The sequence below is a fragment of the Ctenocephalides felis genome, unplaced genomic scaffold (assembly GCF_003426905.1).
Source record: "Ctenocephalides felis isolate EL2017-DRISC unplaced genomic scaffold, ASM342690v1 CF-g0.4_SCAFFOLD_01886, whole genome shotgun sequence".
NCBI classification, from domain to species: Eukaryota; Metazoa; Arthropoda; class Insecta; order Siphonaptera; family Pulicidae; genus Ctenocephalides; species Ctenocephalides felis.
In genome coordinates, this window is record NW_020538040.1 from 40,377,753 (window position 1) to 40,405,241 (window position 27,489).

At 28.2% G+C, this 27,489-nt stretch overlaps 1 protein-coding gene across 1 annotated transcript in view; it reads left to right on the forward strand.

Moving 5' to 3' along the window:
- Window positions 1-27,489, forward strand: part of LOC113374961 — a 728,862-nt gene that overhangs the window by 33,668 nt on the left and 667,705 nt on the right. The window contains exon 2 of the mRNA XM_026614918.1: window positions 11,256-11,368. The gene's annotated coding sequence lies outside the window, so the exon portion shown is untranslated. The remainder of the gene's footprint in view (window positions 1-11,255; window positions 11,369-27,489) is intronic.

The following is a 27,489-nucleotide window of genomic DNA, read 5'->3' on the forward strand; positions in this document are numbered from 1 at the left end:
ATAGAGACATGGATGGACAGGACAATAGAAGAAAAACAATACGCCTTTGTTCGAACATTTTCTGAAAGGAATTCTAAATATATTTCAAATAACGAAATTGTACAACTAAAACTACGTAGAAATACAGTTAGAACAGAGAATATTTTAGTCTGCTATATTTTATGTGAATCTTAAATTATAGTAATTTTGATACACATTGTCAGCAAATAACAAAGCAAAGCTTCTTTCATAATTAATTTAAGTTCTGAAATATTTAACACTTAACTACACTATTCGACAAAAAGGTTGTATGATCTCTGAAAGTCTCTATGCGTCATTTTACAGTAATTAAAAAATTACTTGTGTTTGCTATCGGTTTCAATATTACAAAAAAAAAAAACAGAATGAAAATCTATAAGCTAATCAATAAATATATTTATTTAATACATTTGAAAATTTCAGATAATTCAGATTTGAATTTTTGGCAAGAAAATGTATATACATTCATTTTTGCTAAGCTATATTAATATTTACCAAAGCCTAAAATAATCTTTATTATTATCGATTACGATTGCTGATGGAGAAATAAATACGCGATATATTTGAAATGGATTCCAAATTGTGAGTTTATTTTGCGTGATTTCTGCGATATCCTGATAGATATTTATAATTTAATGCCTTACCTTTGTCCCTTCAACTATATTTAGAAAGGTGTTGCAAAATTAAGCTTGTTTTGATTGGGGGTCGATACAATTATATATATATATATATATATATATATATTATATATGTATATATACATATATATTTCTATTATTGTCCTGAACTAAAAGCTTTTTTTTCTTTCTCAAAACAAATTATTTAATTATTCATTTATAAATATTTTTTAGATTTCGGAGATATAGGATGTCCTCTTCTTCAGGCACTATTAAAAACAAATATATGTATATATATATATATATATATATATATATATATATATATACATATATATATATTTAATTATATAATAATTGAGAGAGATATTGAAAATTGAATGAAAAAAATGAAAGAAATAAAATGAAAACTCTTTTATTTTAAAAGAAATTAAAAAGTGTATATGTATGTATGTATATATGTTGGTATATATATATTAATGAAAAATTAAATACACAATTTTTCTAGAAAACGAGAGAAAAATAAAATTGTAAATAATAATAAGTATTCAGAATTTTTTTAATAACATAATATCGTATACATAAAATTTTGTTAATATATTTAATGAACATGATGTTTAATAAAATATTCTTCATTCAAGACAAAATAAGTCTAAATAATGAAAAGACTTATCTTTTTATATAACTTGGTTTGTGATGTATTATATAATTAATGTTTTCGTCATCAGTATCATTTTTAATATTATTTGTTGTTTTATTTTTGATTATTACTTCTATTACAAAAATAAAATTGTAAATAATAATAAGTATTCAGAATTGTTTTAATAATGTAATATCGTATACATAAAATTGCAGTTATAAACTACCAGAATTTTAGTTCTAAATTTATCAAATATTATCAAAATATACTGCGTTTCAACACACTTGACCATTTAATCAAGTTTAATATATTTTAATGAACATGATGTTTAATAAAATATTCTTCAATTCAAGACAAAATAAGTCCTAAATAATGAAAAGACATATCTTTTTTTATAACTTGGTTTGTGTTGTGATGTTATATAATTAATATTTTCGTCATCAGTATCATTTTTAAATATTATTTGTTGTTTTATTTTTGATTATTACCTCTATTACTCACTTTTTTACATTATTTTTTTTATATTGTTTTTCATATATTTTAAATTTTTGATTGCTCTATTGTATCCACATTTTAAATACTTATGTATAAATTTTTCAAATTTATATACTACTGGTTTTTTAATTAATGTTATTTATATTCACGATATTTATATTTAACCAAAATAACCTTATAACGCTAATGTTTAATTAAATAATTAACTATAATTATATATTTAATAATAAGCACGATTACGGGTCGCCAAACATCTAGTATATTTGTTATCTCAAAATGTTATACCAAGCCATATCCAAACCATAAATTAATTGTTCTCGTATAAATGAACGGAATATATCACTTTGTCGTCGACTCACTTAATTTGCTAATAAGTTGGAGGAGTTGAATCTCACTTGACTAAGATTAAGCGACGAGACCACTGCTCCACTTACATGCAAACCAAGTTCGATTAATCAATGGACGAATGTAGAACAACCTGCACACTTTCCCGGATTTCAAAGAAAATTACTTACAAGGTGACGTGAACCCGCGCCTGGTGATTAACTAACATCAGAAAACAAATTTTATTAAATGCCATTTGTAAATTATTACTATTAATAGAATTTGCTTTCAAGATTGTTTGAAATTTTTAGTGCTGAGTATATGAAATCGTAATGCTGATTTTTAAACTGCGCCTTTAGATATTCAACGCGCTATAAAGTTCAATAGTTGACGGCAAATGAGTTGTAATACCATCAGGTTACCATTTCACTAGTGATATCAAATTGGCTTCTACTTGTTAATCGTTTAACTTATTTATTTTTATTTGCTGATTTTATCCTGCTGATTAATTCAGCAAATGTGTGAGCTGAAAGATATAGATCTGGCATAATAAATTGCACTGCCGAGACCTTTCTTCCAACTGCCACAAATGCTAATGATCAATTTTCCAAACTGAACACTTTGTTAATTTAATTTTCAGTCATTATTAATTTGGTTAAGTTTAATTTTCACTGATAATTGAAGAAATATGTCGACTGTTTATTATCTTAGAAACTTCTACGTAAGAGTGAGTATTTTTTGAGTACCCAAGTATTTATATAGCAGGTGATATGATAGTACAAACATAAAGATAATGTTCTTAATTCGATATCGACACGTTTCTATAGATTACAAAAAGGGGCGCGCTTCAAATAAAAATTAGTCAATCCAAATTCAAGAAAGTAAATTACGAAAGGTGTAGATGTTGTGCCTAATATCTAATTTTAGTTAAAAATAGCAATATTTTAACTTTATAGGTCCATTTAAATATTTTTCAATTTTGTAGAAAAGAATATATCAATTTAAGAAAAATGTAAGTTGATCTTAATCAGTAAAATTTTTCGGTCAAAACTTTTAGATAAAATGATTTTCTAATGAATATTAATATATTTTTATATATAATATTTATATATTTCGAATAGAATACAGAATATAGTTTTAGTATAAAAATAGAATATAGTTGTCCTGCTTTTTGAACGGCTTCAAAAATTTAACCTTTGAAATCTTCTTTTTTGTTTCTCTAATTATATATTTATTATCATAGTTTCATATTATTATATTGTAGTTTTTAAAAATGAGATATTGCAACAAACGAGTTTTCAAGATTGATCAGAATGACAAAGTTTATTGATCTAATACACATATTTTTTTATTTAAACTTATTTGCCTCATAAAATATTTAATACGTCGAATAATGTTTATATAATTTTAAAGAACAAGTTCATAGTTTTTTTTTAAAGAAGACCCAGAAAGACCTAGTTTAATCTATGTGATAACAACTGTACTTACAATATTAATATTTTAACTAAATTTATTTCATTTACTTATAACCATTTTTTTACTGTAGGATTTCGAGGCCCCTTGTTTCAAGCTTCTTATGTTGACCTAATATCAATACGACTTGAAACCGATGCTTCTATACTTTTCTTTTTTCTTTTTAATTTTTTTCATATGTTTTCTGACAGTTTCATGACATTAATGTCTTTTTCCATCCTATCTAACGTTAAGCACTTGCTTGTTAGTTTATGGTTATAAAGTTTTTCATCAGTTAAGTATTATTAGTAATTTTTTTTGAAGTTTTTATTCTGCGATCTTAATTTCTCAATAATAATATTTAGCTCGTTTTTTTATTAAAGAGCAATTTTGATTAATCTAATTATTATAAACTAGCAAATTATCCAAATGCTATCTTTCATCAGATCTATGATGCTAATTAGTGTATATTAAAATTTTTCCAAAATTATAAAAGTTGTTGTCGTTGTTCGAATCATTTATTTGTGCGTCACTGTGTTTTCCTTCCTAATCGATCGATTTCAGTATAATTCAATTGATATGCCCACTGAGGCACTTGGCTGCTCAGCTTTATCTTATCTTCTTGGAATACTACTTGCCAAGTACAGATACCATCTCGTTTACCTTATTTTGTACTTACAATTCTTTTCATGCGAAATAGAAAATTTTAATTCTTGATATCATACTATCAACGTAATTATGCTCGCTATTATTATTAATAATACACCCTGATTAAGAATATATATGCTTATTTTTCATAACTCGAATTAAGTATTCGTATCTATATTTGAGAATGAAAAGTAAAGTTAATAAGACTAGTTATCGATCTTTATTATACTTGATTGAAAACTCTGCTCAAACTAAAGTTCGATTAAGAATACTTAAATTACTACAATAATAAATATCGTACTGTATAATATTATACATATTTATATAAATACTCTATAATTTATATAAAACTTTATACAAAGCTTGCCATAAAACCTTTATATAAAGCCTGCCATAAAACCTAACACACAATTTTAAAACGACTGAAAAATAGAAGTTTTATACGCGCAACACTAACTTTTGATAACTTTGTAGCGTTTATTTTCACATCTGTATTTCTTATTACAATTCGGAAATATTTTGCCAAATGGACACCAGAAGTGCTAATGATAAATTAAATGATTTCTGATCTTATGATCAATCTTTAGATTGCATTGTCAAAATGCTTTTCCAAAAGATAAGTTCTTATATATTGTATACAAATACAAGGTTTCGAAGTTAAACCCTCAATAAAAACGCTCAAAACATATTCGAAAGTTTTATACGGAAACTATTGGTATTGTTTTTTCTTTTAGCAAATACCGTTTTTTACCAAGTCAAGAAAATCCTTCAAATGCCTTAGTCTAGCAGAAGATATTAAAGCCATTCTTCTGAAAATATTGTTGCTACTCTGTTCCCACCCAATCTTTGATTATCCCAGGGACAAAGGGGCTAAGTTAATTTTTTAGATCTCTTATTCAAAGCCTGTTAAATTCTGACTGTGACTGACTGGTTTCCAAAAAAGTTCTTAGTAAAAAGGGTCATCTATCTATTGCACTTTTTTGAAACATTACAAAACATTCAGCAAAAATAAGCTGGGCAAGGGCAGAAGCTGCAGAACACTAAATAAGTTTATCTCGTTTGAGGAGGAAATCTCTAGTTCTGTTGCTTAAGAAATTATTGAGAATAAACGCCAAAAGTTAAATAAAACTAGTGGTGCATGGCATCGTGCCTTAAGGCAAAATGCTAGAACTTACCGTACCGAGAATTAAAATTTAAAAAAAAAATCAACTTTATATTGTATCCAAACATACACACACATACATACATCTATTTTTTCTAAGGTATGCGAAAATGTTCAGAAACAGCTGAAACGTGAAGATATGCAAAAATTTTTATTTTCGATTTTACCCTACGAAATGTTAATAAATGATAATGATGTAGGTTTTTTTATTATATAAAATGTAAAATAAACTCCGTTGTTTGTACTAGCATAATGCTTCCTATAGTTTAATTATTACCTAATTGTTTTTATAATAATCGCAAAATTTTCGGTAGTCCGGCACCGAAGCTGACCAGAGCATGCCGGAATAATGGACTTCTTCTGTATATTTGAAAATTGCCGTGACAACTTTACATTATTCGTTGTTTAATTTAGTAAGAACCGCATAACTACTGATATATAAAAAAACTAACATTTATTTATGAATAATAGCAATACAATGCAACTATATAGCAATTTGCTGTATTTTTGGAATACTGTCATTAGTATTGTCAGGAATTTGTTATTATGCTTATTACATCGTACCATTAATAGTTGCAAAAAGGAAATCATTTCCTAAAAACTGCTTTTTTGTATTGAACCATTATTTATTTTTACTTATAAAGCCAAACGTTGCCACGTTAATAAATTTCTTTATAAACATCAGTTTCATTTTTATGTCTGGGTATATACTTTTTATAACAAAGTATATTTCAACATTTTGTCTTTTCACATAATCCTCGCATTGTGACATTCTTTATTAAAGCAATGCGAAACATTATTTTTCTCAGGCGTAAAATCTCTTGCAGTTACTCTGGTATTCATTAAAAATGTATAACGGAAACTCGGAACTATGTAAGAGAAGCTTTGTTCAAAAGATTAAATGATACATATAAAAATTTGTATTTTATTTCAATTCAAATAAAACCGGTGATGTAGTTCAAAGAGCGCCAATTAATAATTGAATGATGTTTTTGTGTTAAAATATTTAATATTAAATGAAACTGCTTTGTAAAATTCAGTGTGAGTTAAGTAAAAGAAATTGCTTAACTTTATTACTTGAGAAAGATAATAAGGTCTATAATTGTATCATCCTTAAGATTTTTATTTCAAAAAACGGTTTATTCGCAATATCAAAATATTTCTTAAAATGAATAGAGAAGCGTTTTGAAATAAAATGCATTGAATAAAGGCTCTGAATGTTAAGATCATAATTTCAATTGTCGCAGTTTAAAATTTATAGAGGAAAGAATTTTTATATTTAACATCTACAAATAGAATGTGTGTTTTACTTTAAAAAAATAGTTTAACCATGATTATATGCTTATTGTTAGATTCATATAAACATCGTGCATATAATTTTATTTATTACTTGCTACATATTTTACACTTTTACAGAAATAACGCATGTTTTTAAATAATATTTGAGCTTATTTAATTGTGGTGTTTAATTCTACATACGAGATATATGGCAGAGTGTTCCGCGGGTAAAAAGGTCTACCACCGGTATCTCAGAAACAAGTAAAGTTAATAACTTTACTAGTATAAATAAATATAATTTGATTTATAATATATAGGTATTGTTAATTTGAAGGTAGATTCAACAGTTTTCTCATAAAACCTATATAAAAGCTTACTCGTGAGTCGGGTGCAAAGGATCAACTGAACCTTTATCCAGGATAATTTGCAAAGTTGTAAATAATAAATAGCAAATCAAAAAGTAAATTAAGTTTAAAAAATCAATTTTTTGAGCAATAAGTTAAATAAATAATTATTCCAACTGTGTTGATGAATATTTCTGTCAAAATGCCCTAGGTTATATTATAGTGTTATCTTTGTTAAAATGTAGAATGAAATTTATATTTTGCATTGGTTAAATAATGCTATTATTTTGTAAAATCTCTTTAAAATTAAAAGTAAGACATTGGATCTGTTCGCCCCCTGACCATCCCATTTTACCTCGCCTATGGGGTAAAAAGGACCAGGTAACAAATTCTTCACAAGCAGCAAAAAATACATTTCGACAATGGCGAAATGATCGAAAGATTAAAAGCCATAAATAAATAAATAAAAAATAACAATTGATAGTCAAATTGATCTTTATGCCCCTCGACCTACCTTATATATATATATATATATATATATATTATATATATATATATATATATATATATATATATATATTATACTATGCTTACATAATCTATTTATTACCATCCCTTTTATTCTCGGATATGCAGCAGAATAATTGTGGTTAAATCTTAACCTGCATATTGTAGCAATTAATTTACGACTCTCATTGTTTATTGTGTTTATATATATACGGTAAAGCTGCAATTCATGATTTAATATTTGAGATTTATTTTCTTATTAAAGTTTAGAGTAAACATTTTTCCGGACTGGTAAAATCAATTTGTTTTGCTGCAAAAAACCATTTGTATTATGCTTTAACATTCAAATGAATTTTTTATTTATAGTATATTATTTAGTTCAGCGTCATTTCATTTGTATGGGCTTTCTTGAAAGGGCTGATGTCAAGCAGTAGTGGCATCGGTTTTTACTTTTGATGTTGATAAAAATATGTTTCTAAGCCTTCCGGCATTGATGCATCAATAAAAAACTCATCAGTAATACAGAAATCGTGAAAATAAAGTCATCAAATGGATTTATCCTAAATATTTTTTTTTTTATCCTTTGGGTAGCTTTATAAAATTTACGTTATTAAGAAGCCATCACAACAAGCTTATAGGACTTTTTAGTTCTAGTTGCTATAATAATATTAATAAAAAATCCATTTGAATTATGATAATATTAAATATTAAAGACATGAATTTTTATGCAATATTTTATTTTTGTACAATATATCTTCTTGAGCAGTAAATTTTTGTAATGAAATATTTTGAAATCTGCATATTTTATTCTGAAGGGAGTTAACTAATAGGTATCGTTTATAGTTGCACAAATTTCAACTTATTACCTAGCGACTAATAAAACCGATGCAAAAAGATTCTCTTGTATAATTTTTATAGCAATCAAGATATAATTTTATTTTGTAAGCTTTTCTGCAATATAACTAGTTGAAAGTTGTATTGAAGACGAGTGATTTAGTTCTTCAGACACTTCTGAAAGTGAATCTAAAATTTTTTATTGAGGTCTGCGTCTTTTAATCTTTTTAAGGTTGCAGTATTACAAAAAGGGTGTAAAAGTATATTATGGTTGTGAATTTTTATGTGATAAATATTCCATCTATCTTTGATGACATTTTTAATGAAAGGTACACCCAAGTTTTGGCGGATTATTTAGTTAGTTGTGTACCAAGGAGCAAACAAGTTTTAGAACAGATTTGTAAATAATAACTCTATTGTAAAAAGACAATTCTAACTTTTTACCTAAAATGCAGTTAATTTGTTGTGTAAAGCATTTCTAAATTGAGTTTTATGCCATAAATGCGAAAGGAATGAACATATCATAATAATATTTTTTTTGGTTAAGTCTTAAGAAACATTTGTTTCATATTTCCATTCTATTACATTATTTGATTAATAACTTTTTTTTATCTAAAGAGGTATATAAAGTATTTCTTTGGTAGTTGTACAACTTCCGCGTCTGAAATAAAAAAGCCGAAAGTAAACACCAAATTAGTAAATATAATATCCGTCATCAAATTCTCTATAAAGTCTAATCAATCCAGCCAAGCCTTAATTTTATGTACGGTTTTCCAATTTTTTTATCGATTCATACCTGTAAAAAGAGTGATGGTTAATAGAATATTAATGAGAAATAAATGATAATATTTAACAAAAAATGGAACATAGTTGTACAAAAGCTCGAATTGTCAGACTAATAAAGTAATAATAATATTAAATTATTTTGATTTTATTACTTATATATATATATATTTTAAAAATATCATATTTGTGAAAATACAAAAATTTATTTGATAATTAACTTTAATATATCGGCTTTTTAACGATCAATTGTAATATTATTTATTATTTTGAAAATAGTATTTTTACATTGAAACAAGAACATTTTTATTTGCTAATATCAAATGAAAATATTTCATTTACTTTATAAAGCAATCGATAAGATAAATAATTTGATTTATTATAGTTATCATTTGTTCGGCCAACATATCAGTTGGAGTGGTTTCTTATCAAGAACTCATTTCATAAGAACCAAAAAAGTCTTATCTAATAATGTATTGCTTTCAAGTGTATTTTACCTGTCGTTACTAAATATCGACGAATCAATAAAGAATTTATACCTGCTATAAAGTTATTTATTAATTCAATGGCAACTGTTTAAGTAATTCGCTCATTTTGATGCTTCCAAGTTTTAATTTGCGCATATATTATTCATTGATTAAATATTGTTTCATTAAATTTTGTATAAAATAAATTGTATTCACGTTCAAATAAATATATAAGTATTACAAGATAAATCCAGTATATATTAACCCTCTATGGGCCGAATTTTTTCTACAGTTTTACACCCAATAACATTAGGAAACAAGCAACAGTAATTATAAGCCTATGAATAAATAAAAATAAAAAAATTGCTTAAATATTTTTTTTGGTATTAATGACTTCGATTTACTAACCATTTTATCAAAAATTGTACTGCACGGTTCAGACTAGAAAATTGTTTTCTTTCATTTATTTCAGATCCCACGTTTAAAAATGCAGTAGACTCTATTGGATAAAATAAAGTTTTTCTCTATTTCCGCGAGGTGCTTTTTGGCACATTTGACGCTTATCCTCTGGTTGATGAGATAATATGATTCAATGTGGCTCTACGTCCATTCGTGATATTCACTATATAGTTTTTGTGCAAAGATAAATTTGTTAGATAAATGCCAAAATAATACGTCTTGAAGTTTAGTATTCAGTCGTAGTTTTTTGGTAGGTCGAAATGTCGGGTTTGAAGGGTTGGGTTTGACCTTTCCGGACGGCCAGATATCCAGCAGTAATGATATCGATTTTTATGGTGGAAAATATGGTGGTCCAAGTGAAAAGAGCCATTCCGTCGTTTCGTACAGAGCTGCTGCTGTATCACAATTAGAAAGAAACACTTAGTAGGGTGCCTTCTAAATAAAACTGTATCTCAATTAGTTATATGACAATAGATAGTCCATTAATCATATGATCGATTTTGAAGGATTTTTGGACCTCTCCTCACCTTTTGGTGATGTTTGAAATTAGGCCTCCTCCCTCCACCAAACATCACGTGTATTTTTAGTACCGTGGAAGAACGTTAAATTTTTTTTTTGAATTTTTATGAAATTCAGATGAAAAATAAATACACGTGATATCTTACCTTTTCCTCTGTTTTAAGCCTCCTTTGATTAGTGGACGCTCCTTACTAGACTTCAAATAATGATTATGAAATATTGACTGACTTGAATTTAGTTTACCTGTTGTACGAATAATGATTATAAGAGATGCAGCAGGTTTATATTCAACTAATTTGTCTATTTAACAATTCCTAATAATCAATATTGTGTCTTTTTAACACATTAGCGACTTTAAATGAATTTCATAGAAAAATGCTATTATAATCTTAATAATATGAAAACACATCCGCATGCAAGACATTACAGCATGATAATATAACATTTTATAAAATGTTTCTCGCGCTTTTATAATTGTAACTCTAGAAATAAATGCCATTTAAAATTCTTTGAAAATTATAATTATAACGACCTTTCAAACTACGCCAAAGGGTCTATTACCATTAGCGATCTATTAACATTGATGTTTTCTGAACAATATTTTTGCTCAATATTGTCAAGAGAAAAATTTAATTACTTGCTTGTTAATTTAATATTTCAGAAATATTGTGTCAACTAAAAATGAATTAATTGTGTTTATGTTTTCAGGTTGACATGCTGGTTACACTGAACATCCTTCTACATTAGTTCATGAAATAAATCTTATATAAATCGCTGATCTGGCAGATTTTGTGAACTTCTTGCAGATTGAAGCACACCAGGTACATATACGTAAATAGGTATATCAATATATATATATATATATATATATATATATATATATATATATATATGTATGTATGTTTATAAGAAGCTCATATTTTTCTATGATTTGTAATCTCCTATAGATTTTATACTTGGCTTCCAATATTCTAATAGAAACATGTTTCCTTATTATCCAAACCCGTGCGGCATATTTATGAAAACCCTCGAGCAGAGTATTCTTGTGCGCTTTTGTAATAACTTCATTATTAAGAAAATTGTGTTCGTTTCTCTTAACCAAAACCAATACTTTATATAGCACGTTATACTGCTAATATTAAATTACTCAAAACTTTAAAATAATTCAAGCATCTTTAATAATAAACCCTAAATATTTGGGTATCTGATATGTAAGAGGAATTAATTTTTTAACTTCATTACTCCGGAAATTACTTTAGATAGAATAAAATTCTTAACTTTACTTGTTTTTGAGATATCGATGGTGGACCTTTTTACTCGCGGACTTCTAAGCCCCGCTCTACGCTATTATTACTACCTGGATTTCAAAACAATCGATTTAGAATAGATACATTTAATACTGCAGAACATTTGAACTAGATTTATTTAATTAATAATTAATTTAATTTATATGATATGGGAGATGCAAAAGACATTTTTAAGAGGGTATTAATTCGTGTAAATTCAACGAGCTTGGTGATATTAGTTTTACTACTGTAATTAATGAAAGGATATTATGAAACTAAGTGAATAATTTAAATTACGGAAATATATATTACTCTGTAGCTACTTATGTTATTTTTAGAATACCGCAAGAATTTCTCGAGATGATTCATTATGAGGTACATCGTATGAAGTTAATTGTAAGTTCTCGTAAATTATGGAAATCACGTTCGCGTAAGAACCAATTATTCAAAGATTACACACTGTGACATTCACATTGCAAATGCACGATTAGTATTGTTGCTTCACAAGCATTGTTCACATTTGCATAAATATTATCATATTTCTGCTTATCCTGTCATGTTAACTTGAATTATCGTACTGGGTAACTATAACTTTTTGGGATTTAAATAGTAAGTTAAAATTTATTAGTTAATCACTCTTTGCTTGATTGCTAATGAGTAGTTTGAACTCGTTATTATATGTTTTATCTTTTTAAAACCTGTAATTTAAAACACACGTTGAAAAAATTAGTACATGTTTGAACAAACTACAATATTTGGCAGCCTCAACATGAAATTTATATCGATATTTGTTAACTAGTGGTGTATGGCATCGTGCCTCAAGGCAAATTTCTGGAACTTTCCGTACCGTAATGAAGAATTCGAAGAAATTTAAATGGTTTCAAATAGATTATTATTACTACTGCAACTTTCATTATTCGTATTTTGTCGGTAAAATATAAGAGCTTATATATTGGACGACCGCGTTTATACATATTTACATGAAAAGTGAATAAACAAAACTTGATCAATCGGAGTCAGAATGAAGGGTCTTATATCATATTTCTAAAAATTATTTGAACTGAATTGCAAAGTTATAATTATTCAATGTTAAGTATATAAGTGGGCTTTAGAACTTTAGCTAGAATTAAAATTAAAATCCGAATCATTTTCGATATTTAATTTGTTTTTTTTTAAAAAAAAAAAAATATGAGCTTTGAAGTAATGAAAATCTTTTGCCTTCTCCAAAAACTAATTGTTTCTTCACCCGGTCAACACAAGTGTAATATTCATGGAACCATAAGAATCGGATGCTCTTTCTCAAAAATGTAGTTCTTAGTGCTTCTTGCTCTGTATCTCGCCATCAACACAAATCGAATGAATTTGGAATAAATCAATTCGGATGCCTCATTATCGCAAAAACTGAATTCCCATTTTCAGCACTTTTTGCTCTGTATCTCCAAAACGGCTAGTCTTGTCTTGCCAAAAACTAATCATCAAAATTATTTATTAAATATCGAAAATAAGATCATTTTGAAAAATTCATGGCTTTTCGGAACAAAAATTTAATCTCGCGACAAATATTCCTCATAGAAAAATCTGGGATGCGAGGTGGAAATCCGGGACAATCCCGGTCAATCCGGGAAGTGTGGTCACCTTATTAATGTTCTCAGCGATAAGTTTACTATGCCATATTATGTGAACTTTACGAATTTTACTGTTTTTTTTTCGAAAATTGCTTGCATACTCGGTTTAATAAAGATCATGTTTTATATTAGTGTTATCAAAAAGTAACTTTGCTTTTTTGCATAATTATTAGTAGTTAATAATTAAATCCGCATGCAGGAAATACTTTTGATAATATTTTGAATATTATAAATTGTATTTGACTTTGAATATCCTCCTAGTTCATTTCAAAATTGACTTACATTTGTTTAATTTATTGCTATAAAAAGACAATTGAATTACGAATTAAAAGCGTTAGTTAACGTCAACATGCATTTTATAACGATAATAAGTGATTTTATTTTTCCACCTTCCAGTAAAAATAATCCACAATTGCAGAATATTTTATGTACACTAATTGATATAAATATCGACCAAACGATAGTATAATTTCAAAATAAGTGCAATCCATTAAAGTGCATTACTCTACACTCGATAGTGGAAAAATTAAAAATTCATATAAATTGAATTCAAACAAAATCATAATTGATATTTAATAATGGAAAACAGTCCGAATCCTGCGTTATATGATAAATAAATAATTTGGTCAATTAAAATGTATTCCATTACACAATAATTTGAATTGATTATATGAGTAAAATAAATAAAATTAGCATATTAACGTTTATATCATGTGTGGGTTATAGAAAAATATGAATATTTATAATGAATATTACATGAAAATTAGTAGAAGTTATAATTTTATTACATCGTCTGGAATTTTGGAATTTGCAACAAAATTCTATTATAACCTTCTATTAATTCGTCTTGTCCTAAATTTGTTTGGGTAATTGTAGTATAGAGTAGTAAAATAGGAGTGCCTTATTTATGGAAAATACATGATCAAAACTAATATTGCAGTCTGATTTTTAGCATCTTAATAATCTTGTTTGATTAATACATTAGAAAAAAACTTTTAAATTATATCGAATAAAATTTCAAACTTTAAGCATTTTTATTATTTGCTTTAAATTTTTAATTGAATCATTGCTTTAAACAATTAATTGCAAAATATTTGTGCGACACTTTGTCGCCGACAAAGTTTTTAAATATTTTTTATAAAAATCAAGGAAGTTTAGTATGAAAGGAATATAAACATCGTTTCGGCACTCAATCACATATCTACATAGGGTAGAGCAGGGCAAAAAATCCAATTTATTAAGTAGTTAATTTGGAATTATAATAGAGTTAGGAATTGTAATATCTAATATGTATGTAAAAATAATCTGAATCATGTATAACATTTTGAGAATTAGAATTAAATGAATTAAAGTAGTAGAAGAAGTAAGATGACCTTAAAAGATGAAATGAGTGGCTAGTAAAGAAGAATGAAGATAAGTTGAAAAAGTATAAAGAATAATAAAATTTACATGAAGAAGATAGTATAAAATTGAAGATTGTGTAGAAATGAGTGTATAGAAGTAATGTTGTAGGTGGCTAAAAGCTCGAGTAAGCGAGGCAAAAAAATAAATAAACATTGCCGTTTTTCTCCCGATAGCAACGAAATAATAATCGAGGGTGGTGTCTGGTTATTACATTTTTTCCCACTACTTTCAAATATTTTTGGTGAAGAATTTCTAAACCGAAATATCGATGGTGGATCTTTTATGCCGCGGACCTTTAAGCCACTCTACCCTATATTTTTCATTTTAATAAAAAACTTCATAAATATTATGTATTTATTATGCTAATAATTCCAGATTAAACTTTTGAATAGCACAAAAATTATATTTTGAACTGAAGTTGTGTTTTGTTTGCGGACAACAAACTAAATGTGGTAGATTTGTGGTGAATGTGGAATATGCTGTCTTCTACATAGGCTCTTTCACATACACACACACACACACACACACACACATATATATATATATATATATATATACCATATATATGTATATAAATTTAAGGTGCAATAAATTTCAGCTCGTTTCGTAGCCTGGTACATAGCGAATTCTAAGTTCCAAAGATCGAGAAAGCACTTTTACACTATTTATAGTTAGTACGTAATCTATAGGAGAGCAGTGACGTCAAAATATTGAATTTCAAATCAATATTGCTCGCTGTAGACTGCGTTGCAGAACGTACAATATAGATTTAAGTTGATGAACAGCTCTCAGTTCACTCGTAGTAGCCATTTATATTTATTGAAATATCTATGATTTCAGCTTATAGTACTAGTCTGCTTAGTAATTCTAGGTTTCTGTTCATCGATACCATCAATGGAGTTCTCTGCCACTTTGATAGTGTACAATTGCCATGTATAGCTTTGCTCTTAAGACAAATATTAATACAACTAGCTGTAAGTGGAATTCTGTCTTAAGGCAGTTAGGGCATCGTGCCTTAAGGCAAATTGCTGGAACTTCCCGTACCAAAAATTATTATTATTTTTTTTTAAAAACTATTAACATTTTTGAAAAAAAATTACTTCGAAAAAATAAGATTTTTGAGAAACTATAAATTTGACAAAAAATTACTTTTTTTTGAAAAAAAAAAATTGAAAAAAAAAAATTATTTAAAATATTTTTTTTTTAATTTTTTTTTGAAATAAAAATGTTTTCTTTATTTTGACATATGTTGGAAGATCTGAACTTTTTTTCAAAGCAATCGTACTGCTTTAAATGCATAGAGACAAAATATAAAGCGCGTAAGCGCCGCGTCGCTGTCTAACGGGTAAACATTGGTACGGAACCCATAGGAATGTTAGCAAAATTTATACTTATTATTAAAATCTCTATAAAATATCTGATAATTTGATGTGCATATGTCTAATGATCATTTTTGACCGCCAAATGGCATTTTTTTTTACTTTTTTCGTTATATCTCCGAAACCACTAAAAATCCTTAAAAACTCGCTCACGCGATTAATGGACGCCACCTTATGAACAACAGAGTAATTAACTATTTTTATATTAAAATAGGTATTTTTACGTTTATCAAAAATGTGCTTTCGGTAAATGCTATTAGTTTCACATATTTGATGTTTTCCAATTTGAGCAAATCTTTAGAGAATTTTTCCATAAACCGACATTATGGTACAAAGAATATTTTTATCTGTTTCAATAGCTTTCTTTAATAACATATAAACAATATAGATTATGAAAATTATGCGTATGTTGTGTAATAATGTTATTGGCCATTAAATTATTTGGCAAAATGAAGGATCATTTTCATCAGATAGTAGATAGATTATACTAATTTTTTAAATTTATTGACAAGATACATCCCAAAAAATCGAAATGTGCGTTACTTTCATAGGTATTTAGATTTACTTTTATTCCTAATCAAAAGATTTTTTAACTAGTTGGTATTGGTATTTTGCCTTGCGGCAAGTTACATGAACTTTCCGATATATGTAAATAATCAATAAACTTAATCAATAAAAAATAAATTAATTTATATGTACGTCAACTCGGACTACTTATTAAACGCCAATTTTCACAAATCAATAATTTTTATAATTGTACCAGTTTCCGAAGGACTTTAATGGTTCAGTATGTTCATTAAGGCCAAGTACCCTATAGTTATACCAAGTCTAATTTTAATTTTAATAAACTTCAAAAAAACTACTCATTTTCTCAAACTTCGATGAATTTTTAAAATTAAACTACTTGTCGTAAGACCGTAATATTTCAGTAAGTTCTATAAGACCATGATATATATCACCAAAAAAGTTTCATAAAATTCGGCTTAAATTTTTTTCTAACAGTTAATTACAAGAAAACGGCTCCGTAGATTTTCACCTAAAACTAATCAGTATCATTCCCAACTAATATCTTTCGAACTGTCTTTGATTCTTTAAAATCGATTCGGTAGTATGAGCTTAAATCTGACGAAAAGTTTAATATTGAGATACATCAAATGGCTTTTAAACTTCTGAAATCGGTCCAGCCGTTTTTGAGAAAAACACACATATACTTTTTCTAAATTTGGCCTCAATGGCTTAAAACGTCGAGAAAACATAAAATTAGCGATTAGAATTTTTGATGAAAACATAAACTTCTCCTTCGAGAAGTTAACAAGTAATCATTACGGTTTTAATGAAAAATATTTTTCAAGTTATCGCAAAAAAACTGAAATTAAATTTCAGTTTTAAATTTAAAGTTTTATAACAAAACGGATATTGAATAAATACAATATCTAATAATCGCGGTAATTGACTGAATTTGTAATAACGTTTACAAAATTTATTTCTAAATAATTTTGTAAATAATTATCTGAATCTTAACAAATAAAGCGAAAAATGATAATTATTATAATTAACACAAAATAAAATTAGTAAACACGAAGTATATAAAATTAATATGTATTGTAATTCATCAACATATATTGATGTTTTTTTTCCGCATAACAAAATAAATGATATTATTTAAATTCGTCCACCAGAATTCAGAATAGATGAATAATTATCATTCAGTTATTTTTATACGATATTAAATATTTAGAAAAATATTTTTTTAAATTATTGCCGTACATATTTATTTGAAATGTATTTTTTACATTTGTATTTTTTGTAAATAAATTCACAAACATCCAAGCAATCACAGCATTGTTTTGTGCTTCATCATTTATTCAGCGGCGAGAGAGCTTAATTAATGATTCACATGTGTGCGTACATGCGACCGGCGAATGTATAAATATTTTTGGACGGCCTATGCTTGTGCATATGAAGCGAAAGCTCTTAATTTCATAAAAAATATTATTTGCTCTGGAAAATTCAAAGCCCTCATCATATGACAAGGACGAACGACATTTTCACGACTGTGGGGATTTGATGATACCCAGAATTTTATAATATTTAATGAAGATGATGTTTAGATGATGATGTGCTCGTTATTATTTTTAACTTCCCGTAGGGCAAGTTATAGTAATCGCAAAAAAATCGAAAATGAAAATTTTTATATATCTTTACGTTTCAAAGGTTTCTGAATATTTTGGCATACCTTAGAAAAAATGGATGATGTGTGTGTGTGTGTGTGTGTGTGTATGTGTGTGTGTATGTATGTACGTGTGTGTATGTATGTGCGGATACAAATTTTCGTCGACGATTTCGGGAACACGGATCAACCGATTTGAATAATTTAAAAAACATTCGATTGGTATTGATAAGGAGACGTGCTGATTAGTTTTTGGCGAAGGCAGGTCTAGCCGTTCCGAAGATACGGGGCAAAAAGTGCCGTAAACGGTAACTCAGTTTTTCAGAGAACGGAGCGTCCGATTTAAATAATTCAAAAAATATTTTCACTTGTATTAACAAGATGAAAAACCGATAAAATTTTCATAAAGGTAGGTCTAGCGTATTCGGAGATATGGAGGAAAAAGTAAAAAAAATGAGCCATTTGGCGGTCAAAAATGATCATTAGACATATGCACATCAAATTATCAGATATTTTATAGAGATTTTAACAATAAGTATACATTTTGTTAACATTCCTATGAGTTCCGTACCAATGCTTATGCGTTAGACAGCGACGCGGCGCTTACGCGCTTTATATTTTGTCCCTATGCAGTTAAATCAGTACGATTGCTTTGAAAAAAAAGTTCAGATATTCCACAATATGTCAAAAAAAAGAAAAAAAAATTTTTTGTCCATATATATAGTTTCTCAAAAATCTTATTTTTTCAAAGTACATTTTTTTCAAAAATGTTAATCGTTTTTAAAAAATTAATAATTTTTGGTACGGGAAGTTTCAGCAATTTGCCTTAAGGCACGATGCCTTAATTGCCTTAAGACAGAATTCCACTTACAGCTAGTTCTTAACAATAATTATCAATGTTATAAGGCGCGAAGTATTTATATTGCGTACGAGCTCCGTCCGCAGGATAAGCTTTTCTAAAATCGCAAAAAATATGATTTATATATTAGTTTCAAAATCGTTTGATCACTTGAGACAGATGTATGTGTGTGCAGATGCGCACACTATGCTGGCATCTATTGTTTTTTTTTAAAAAAACTGACGTTTCAGAGTCTCTGTATCATTTTTAAGGTCACCGACGTCTAATGACAATGTTATTATAATCTCAACTTTGTAATGCCTCTTGGATAACACATACGTGAAGTAAAAATTTGTCTAAAACGCTTGATCACACAGCAAATTCATAGTTTTTTGACAGTTTGTTTCTACCAATTCATACGAATATACACCCATAACAGCATCACTATAACATTTCTATGTTATCTTGAAGTTAGCCTCCTTGTCTGCTTGATCTATTTACTGTTTTAGCACTTACTCTCGGTCTTTTGTTGCTTTATAAGTAATTCTTCATTAGAAAAATGAAAATATATACATTAAAAAAACTGTACTGGTTTCTGAATTCAATAATAATGCCTGATCCTGATCATCAGTTAGGTATCGTGTATCTTTATAATTCGATGGAAGCGTCAACACAATTTATATATCGCACACGATATCTTTACATTTTAAGACCTTCTGATTATCATGGCATATATTAGAAAAAATCGACGCATACGTGTGATATAAACTATATATGTGTGTATTGAGAAGAACGACTGAACTGATTTGAATGGCTCAGGAAAGAATTTCATCAATTTTCCGATTTTTTCGTTCGAAGTTACCGAGAAGCTAAAAACGGGAGCGTTCAAAATTGTTAAAACTAGGTTTTTCTCACAATCAGAGGATTTATTATGAAATGAATAGTAACAAAAATTGAAAGTTTATAGTGAAATATAAATTTACAGGAAGAGTTCCGACTAGGACACCGAGGAGTGCGGATCGTTTAAAGATAAATAAAACTAGTGTTATATACCTGAGTAATAGAAATATTGAAGGCAGTTCTATGGATTATAAACCATTCGAACCGGGTGGATTACCGGTTTCGACAGGTATAGATAAGAGGATTAACAGCTCGGAAATCGAGACAGGTAGTCAAATAGTCAGGTCGATGAATATTATTAACGATGAGGAAATTTATATTGATGATGAAATGAATAGTGATAAGTCAGAGTTTTACGAATGTGATTACGAGCAACCTAATAACGGAGGTAATGAAGTGCAAAATTCAGCTAATAATCCGAGCAGTTCGAAAAATATAGTTAAGATAAATATCACAAATTTGGATAAGAATAAAGATATTAAATATAAATCAGATAAAAATTCAAACGTAATTCGAATAAAAAGAAGTTCAATATATCGGAAGAATTAATTAAAAAAATGTAAAAATCGAAACAAAGGATGGTGAAGTGTTAGTGTTAAATAATAATAAAAATAAAGAAACCCCAAGTTGTGATGCGAGTGTAAATAACAAAAGTTGGAGCGAAATGATAGAAGAAGAAACCATTGCAAATAATGAAGAAAATAACTTTTATAATTCGAATGATGAAGGACCATATACAATATTTGCCGAAGCAATTGACAATAACATTGGAAGATTTCACAATCTAGCATTGGGAAGAATGTTATTCAAACAAGAACCAAACATAAGTAAAAATATCATAAATATAACAAAAATTGGAAAAAATAAAATCAAATTATTATTTAAAAATTACACGTATGCAAATAAACTAATAAAAGAAAAATTCTTGAAAAATTCAAAATAAGAACGTAAATTCCGAAACACAAATTATATAGAAGCGGAATTATTTTCAATGTTGATCCGGACATGGATGAGCAGGAAATTAAGGAAGTGATCAGATCAGATATTGAAGTAGTAGACATCAAATGTATTAAAAAAAGAAATGTAGATAAGCAAAATCTAAAAAGTCAAGCGGTTAAACTGGTATTCAGAGGAAACTACTTGCCAGAAGTTATATCAATGTATTCTGTTAGATGTCCTGTTAGTCCATATATTCAATCAGTGATACAATGTCATAATTTGGCGGTTTGGACATATAAAAATGAATTGTAAGAGCAAAATAAGATGTAAAAATTGTGCAGCTGAACATTCCCACGAACAATGTCATATCGCCACAGAGTTTGAGTGTACTTTATGTCGAGAAAAGCACCAGGCAAATAACAAAGAATGTAAATTCTTTAAACTAAATAAGGAAGGAAATAAAAGAATAATGGCTCTTCACAATATATCATATTTAGAAGCAAAAAGGATGATTCAGAAGAATCGATATGTGGATGCAGTTAAAAGCAACCCATACAATCTGGAATATAACTCATCATTCCCAAAACTAGGAGTAATATAATTATGAACAACTATAATAATAAATATGAGATATTAAATACATTAGAAGAACAAGAATTAAATATCGAAAAAGACAGATTAATGGTAATTAAAAAACCAAGAAATATTATAGAAAAACGCCGATCAGAATACTTGAGACATATCGGCCGAAGTAATAAAGAACAAGTATCTCAAAAGAAAACCCAGGAATTCGATGTCATGGACAGTAATAAAACGAATAAGATTGAAGAAAATAAAAGACAACTAAATCACTTCATAGAACTGGCAATGAAGTTAAGGGAAAAAATAGAATCTGAGAGAAACAAAGATTGCAAAGAATTAGAGGAAATTATATATAATCTGAAATACGATATCCACACCATTGGTAAATATTTAAACCAGGCTAATAAAACAGATAAAGGCATAAGTAATGTAAGTCAAGTACATAACAAAGGATGTGAGGATAATTCTAACGGAAGGTAGAAGATATAGAAGACTCCTTTAGATAGCATCTGCAAATTAAAAACCAATAAACAAACATGGACAATTTTAATATACTTCAACTAAATTGTAGGTCATTACTAGCAAACAAAGAAAATCATAGAAAGCCTGATGTACCATAAGAAAATTCATATTGCTGCTCTAACAGAAACTTGGCTGAAACAAGGACAAAAATTTAACTTCAAAGATTTAAAAATATTTCGAAGTGACAGACAGGATGGTTATGGTGGCTCAGCCATACTGATCAGAAACAGTATTATCTGTGAGAATTCAAACATTCTCAGAACAACCGGGATATCCAAATGACTGCTGTTATAATTAAATCGACTACCCCCTTTTGCGTGGTATCCATATATTGCTCACCTCAAGCCACAAAGGATTTATATTTAATCCGAAATCTTATTGAACAAATTCCAGTTAGACTAATCGTCACCGGAGATTTCAATAGTAAACACATAGCATGGGGAAACGAAATAATAGACAGTGGAGGTGCTATAATGTACGATATTGTAGATAGTCTTAACTTAGTTGTCTTGAATGATGGAACTCATACGACTATACACAGACTATTAAGAAAAAATCTTCCGCCATTGATCTATCCTTTTGCTCGACATCTATTCATGACAGGATTCATTGGAGTGTAATTCCTGAAAATGTTGGTTCTGACCATTTACCAATTATAATAAAGTTCATTTCAAATTTAATACAAGGATGCGTTGGTATCCCGGTAGAAAATGGAACACTAAACAAGCAAATTGGGAAAAATATGGATCAGAGATTGAAGATATTCTGGAGACCTCAACAATTCCTTCGAACTGCGAAGAAAAGTATAAGTTTATCCAAGATACCATAAATAAGGCGGCAGCAAAAACACATTAAACAATATAAAGTATCGGATACCTTTAAACCGGCCATATGGTGGGACAATGACTGTGAGATCCAAACAAGAAGAAGAAACGAAGCCTTTAAGAAACTAAGAAATGAATTTAACTACGAAAATTACCTGAGTCTACAAAAAGTAATAGCACAAACTAAACGACTGTTTAAAACAAAGAAAAGAGAAAAATGGCGTGAGTTAATAAATTCGTTCAATATGAATACAAATATTAACAAAATTTGGAACACTATCAAAAAATTGAATAATAAAAATAATAGACAGAACCAACATCATCAAATGAACGATGACTTTTACGAGGCAATTCTTAAGACCCATACTCCCGATTTTGTTCCTGGACCTGCCCTATTTAATCAAGAACGGCCGGAAGACTGGATTGATGACAATGAACACGAAGAAATTAATGGACGCATCAAATATGAGGAACTTGAACTGGCGCTAAAGGAGAAAAAAGACAGCTCTCCGGGATTCGACAACATAACATATATCATGATTAACAGAAGCCCTAAAGCATTAAAAAAACCTAATAATTGAGATATTCAATTATATATTGCTTTCAAACTGGATTCCAGAAGAGTGGAAAAGAGCGGTATTAGTTCCCATACTAAAGCCACAAAAAGATCCTGGTGATTATAAGTCTTATAGACCAATAATGTTACTACCTTGCCTTTCAAAAATATTTGAAAGTATTCTAAAAAAGAGATTAGAATGGTATATAGAAAAGAATACAATATTAAATAAATATCAATTCGGTTTCAGGAGAGGAAAAGGCACGATTGATTTACTCAGCGAACTCCTTGTGGATCTATATGGCGCGTTGACAGAAAACAAATATGTTCTATTAGTTACGACAGATGTTGAAAAAGCCTATGATCATGTAGATCACCAAATACTCAAAAATAAATTAACAAAAATAAATATTCCAAAAAAAATTACTAACACTATTATGTCACTTCTATCCGATAGAAAGATTTATGTTAGAAACCAGAATCGACTCATAGGTCCAAGAATAACTTTTAATGGTATCCCTCAAGGCTCGATTTTAAGTCCAATATTATTTAACATCTATACGTCGGATTTCATAGAGACAGAAGGGACAAAAGTGAAAAAATTACAATATGCAGATGATTTAGTCATGTATATTTCTTCGCGATCATTACAGGAATGTAGTGATGAATGAACAGCTCTTTAAGAAAAGATTTAGAATGGATGCGGGACAATAAACTCACACTTGAACCTCAAAAATCTAAATGCATTCTATTCACTAGGCATAGGCTCCCAAGAAATTACATCAGTATAAATATAGACTCGATTCAAATTAAAATATTGGAGAACATCAAAATTTTAGGAATGATATTGGATACAAAATTATCCTTTAACAAACACGTTAATGAAATGTTGGCTAAATGTGAAAAAGGAATTAATATCCTAAAACGAGTAACTGGCACCACTTGGGGTGCACATCCCAATATCTGTCTCTCGTTTTACAAAGCCGTTATTAGACCCCATTTCGATTACGGATGTCAATTATGGAGGAAGTTCTAAAGGGATAATGGATAGACTAAATAGAATACAATATGCAGCGTTAAGAATATGCTTGGAGCACTGAAGTCGACACCTACAAATTCGTTGTTGGCTGAAGCTGCAGAAGCTCCTTTAGAGATAAGAAGACAGGTATAACTAATAGGTTTTTGATTAAAAATTTAATTATGATCATGCATGGATACACAACTGTTTAGAGCCACTTGCAGTTCTGCATTTTGAAAATAGATTCTGGCACAAAAAACCAATACCACCTTTAATTGCTGGGTTCCATACACTTAAACCACTAGAAGAAGAAATGATGGTAAATAACAGATTAACATACTTCACTATGTCTTGGAAAGGCACGTTACCTAAAAAGTACATACATTTATCAGATGATTTTGATAATGAAAAGAAGATAGACAAGAAATTAATAAATCTGAAACTGAACAACTTAATGCATTCAAGATGGGAAAATTTTATTCAAATATATACCGACGGTTCAAAGACAGATAATGGGGTTGGATGCGCAGTTTGGATCCCAAGTCAAAACAAACAACTTCAAATTAAAATGCCCGATGGGCTACAATATTCACGGCGGAAGTGATGGCCATTAATGGAGCATTAGACCTAATCAGGAAACATAAATTGAAAAAAGTTATAATTTTGTCAGATAGTAAATCTGCTTTACATGCTTTAAATATACCTAAATATTTGGCAATCCACTAATTTTCGACAGTATTAGAAAGATAGAAGATTTAATTAAACAGAAGCATAATATCGAATTAATATGGATAAGAGGACATGCGAATATCATCGGAAATGAGATCGCGGATGGGCTGGCCAAAGATGCACATAGCACACCCTCGATTGTAAATAAAATTCCTGCAGTAGACCTTAAAGAATTGTTACAAAAAATGGAATGTCTCAATGGCAAAAGGTATTCGATCAAGACTCACGTTTGAAAGGAAGACTTTACCAACCGTGTAACCCGAAGGTATCGAGAAGGACATGGTTTCAAAATATTAAAGGAATAGGAGAGAAAAACAACAATCTGTAGACTAAGGCTATCACACACAAGGAATAACAGTCATCTATTCAGAATCGGTATCAAAGAAGACCCATTTTGTGCTTGTAGTATCATATTAGACACATTGGACCACATATTTTGGAATTGCAAATTATATAAAAATGAACGGAAGAAATTATATAAAAGACTACAACAGCTAAAAGTACAATTTCCAATAAATGCAAGACACATTATTAGTGAGAGTAATATAGGAATATATAGAGTGTTGCTGGATTTCATGAATGAGTGCAATATAAATTGTAGTGACTTATAGAAATCAAGTTAATGAAGATATGTTATTAATAATTTTTCTCGTTTTTTTATATTCATACAGAAGAAATATTTTGTAATGTATAGTATTGTATTTATAATATGTATTCAATGGATATTGGCTAAAATGTTTGGATAAACGAGGCCATTTAATAAAATAAAAAAAAAAAAAAAAAAAAAAAAAAATTTACAGGAAACAAATTTTTTGGGTAGTAGAATATTGTGCAGATCATATTTTTTCTTATTATGGGCATGCATTCAAACTAATTGTGTCTTTTTCTAATTGTGATGGTATTTTAACTTTTTCCGGGAAGCGCAATTTATCTTTTGGGACATTATTTTGTTTGCAAGTGAAAATAGTATTTATATACATTTTTATATTGTTTTCAACCGTAAATAAATATTATACTGCTTGACATCAAGTTGCGTTTGAACTCGGAATCCTGCGGTCGCAAAGTCGAGACTCTACCACCTGCGCCTACGTTCTAGCCGAGTGAGAATGATCTAATTATGAAATATGTATCTATATTAAATGGTCTGTTTCATTGTAAATATTATCAAACGGTTGTGTAATATTTTGATATCTTATACAATTATTAAATAAAAATAAATAAGTTTATATTTACATTTTGTGCACATGTAACCAAATATATTTGATTATAGCCATCGAATTATTTTTATCACTGCGAAGCATAGATAAAAGCAAATGTTGTACTTTGTAACTATAATTACATAGATTGTATATTCTTATACATTTATAGATTTTTTTAAGGTTATCAATTATAACGCGATAATAAAATTTCGGAATTTTATGGTTTTCGAAATATTTACTGTTTCAGAAAATAAATCGAAGAAAAATATTTCCTTTCCAACGATTTTTTATTTCAATGCTTATGATCTGTTTTTTATACAAATTTTACTTTTTTGGAAACTTATTTGATCACATAACATTTAACATATAACATTTATAATAATTTCTTAATTAAAACTCTGTTAACAACATATACTGTTTTATTTTTTTACTATTATATAATTTATGAAAAATAACAAATGTTCAAATATGATTTTATTAAATGTGATATTTATCTTTATACATTTGATATAAAATTTTATCTCCATTCTTAACGAAAAAAATATGGCATTGGCATCGTTAAGGGCAAATTGCTGGAACTTGCCGTACCGAAAATGAGAATTTTTAACATTTTTGAAACTTAAAAAAAAATTATGTTTTTGAAATTTCTAGAAAAATTAGACTTTTTGAAAGAATTTAGCGAAATTGTCGGCAAAAAGTTATATTCGCACAAACACACCACACATCCTTTTATAATGCATGACAAAATATATAGAAAAATTCTTTTTGATTTTTTTGCGATTACTATAACTTACCCTACGGGAAGTTAAAAAACATAATAAAATACTTCAAAATGATCAAAAGTTAACTTCACATGAGAACTTTGAAAAAACTGAATTATCTTAAGAAAATGAACTTGGTTGAAGCTTCATAAGATTGACAATATGATCACTATTATTTAATCCAAGTTTATTCGTGCTTTGTTAATTATA